General features: G+C 61.9%; 1 pseudogene; it reads right to left on the minus strand.

The window, feature by feature from the left end:
• LOC114072069 overlaps positions 1–1,926 on the minus strand; it is a 15,383-nt pseudogene that overhangs the window by 7,634 nt on the left and 5,823 nt on the right.

Raw genomic sequence — 1,926 nt, forward strand, 5'->3', positions numbered from 1 at the left:
GAAGGGTTCTGCGGACACTCCCATCAGACAGGAGGTCACAGCCATAAAGTGTCTGCCTTGTGTGGAGACCTGGGGGGTGGGATCAGACCCAGAGAGACCCCTGGAATTGTGTCCCAGCCCCACGGAGCCCCATTCCAGTCCTATGGAGCCCCAGAGTCCAATGGAGACCCGCAGATCCCATCCCAGCCCCTTGGAGTGCCCTGGATCCACATCCTGGCCCCAGAGATCCCATCCCAGCCCCACACATCCCATCCCAGCCCCACACATCCCATCCCAGCCCCACACATCCCCCCATTTCCCTGGCTCCCCCCACTCACCCCCACTCCAGTTGTACCGGTCCCGCAGTATCTCCAGGTTGTTGGCATCAATCAGCCGTTTCCCCTCGCTGATCTGGGTCACTCTATCCTAATATTCCGGCTCAGGTTCAGCCGCCATCCACGGTGTCTGCGGCTCCGCCCGGCCCCGCTCGCTGTCGTAGCGGCTGATGGGGATCCCATCCACGTATCCCATGGTCAGGAATTGAGGGACCCCCGGGCTGGGCTCCGTCGCTGCCACATGCAGGTAACGCAGGGAGTGGAGAACTGGGGGGACACAGAGATTTAGGGGTCCAGAGGGGTCATGGGTCAAGGAAAGGGGGAACTGGGAGAGCTGGGAGAGCCGGGAAGGGGGTTTGGGGATCCCAGGGAAGTTGGTGCAGGGGGTGTCAGTGCTGGGGGAGGGGGTGCCAGGGGTCCCACTGCACAGGATTGAGGGTTCCAGGAGGTTCCAGGAGGTCCCAGCATCAGGGAAAAGGGGGATACAGGGATTGGGAGGGGTGGAATGGGGGGATCCAGGAGGTCCCTCTGTCCAGGAAAGGGGGCCCAGAGGTCCCCAGGGTTGAGGAAAGGAGGGGTCATCGGTGATGAGATATGAGATGGTCCGGAATGAGGGTCCAGGGGGTCCCAGAATCAATGAAAAGGGAGCATCTGGGAATTGGAAGAGGCGGGATAACTGGGAAAGGGGCTGTAGGGGAGTCTCAATGCTGGATAAAGGGGTTCAGGAGGGTCCCCATTCCCAGGAAGGGAGGTTCAGAATGTCCCAGGATCAAGGAAAGGGGAGTGCAGGGACAGGGAGAGGTGGGATGGGGAGTCCAGGGGGTCTCTGTGCCCAGGAAAGGGGGTCCAGGGGGTCTCAGGGTCAAGGAAAAGCTGAGTCTGGGGTCTGGGAGAGGTGGGATGGCTGGGAAAGGGAGTGCAGGGGGTGTTGGTGCAGGATAAGGGGGTGCAGGGGGGGTCCTTGTGCACAGGAATGGAGGTTCAGGGGGTCTTACTGCCACACACAGGGTGTAGGAGGGTCCCCGTGTCCAGGAATGGAAGTTCAGGGGGTCCCAGTGCTCAATAAGGGTGTGCAGAGGATCCCAGTCCCAGAGAAGGGGGTTCAGGGGGGTCTGGGTGTTGAATCAGGGGTGCAGGAGGGTCCCCATTCCCAGGAATGGAGGTTCAGGGGGGTCCCAGGGTCAAGAGAAGGGGGGTGAGGGCACCGGGAGAGGTGGGATGGAGGTTCAGGGGGTCCCTGTGCCCAGGAAAGGGGGATCCAGGAGACCCCAGTGTTGAGGAAAGGGGGGCCTGGGGACTGGGAAAGGCAGGAGTGGGGGTCCAAGAGGAGTCAGGGTCAAGGAAAAGGGGGGTTTGGGAGAGGTGGGATGGCCGGGAAAGGGGTGCAGGGGTGTGTTAGTGCAGGATAAGGGGGTTCAATTGGGTCCTGGAGCTGGGGATGGGGGTCCAGAGGTGTCTCAGTACCCTGGAAAGGGGGCCCAGGGGGGTCCCAGTGCTGGATCAGGGTGTGCAGGGGGATCCCTGTGCCAGGAAACGGAGGTTCAGGGGGTCCCTGTGCCAGGGATGGAAGTTCAGGGGGTCCCTGTGCCAGGAATGGAAGTTCAGGCGGTCC

The sequence above is a fragment of the Empidonax traillii genome, unplaced genomic scaffold, assembly GCF_003031625.1.
Source record: "Empidonax traillii isolate 1590-97213 ecotype Southwest subspecies unplaced genomic scaffold, ASM303162v1 scaffold2579:size21462, whole genome shotgun sequence".
In the NCBI taxonomy this organism is placed as follows: Eukaryota; Metazoa; Chordata; class Aves; order Passeriformes; family Tyrannidae; genus Empidonax; species Empidonax traillii.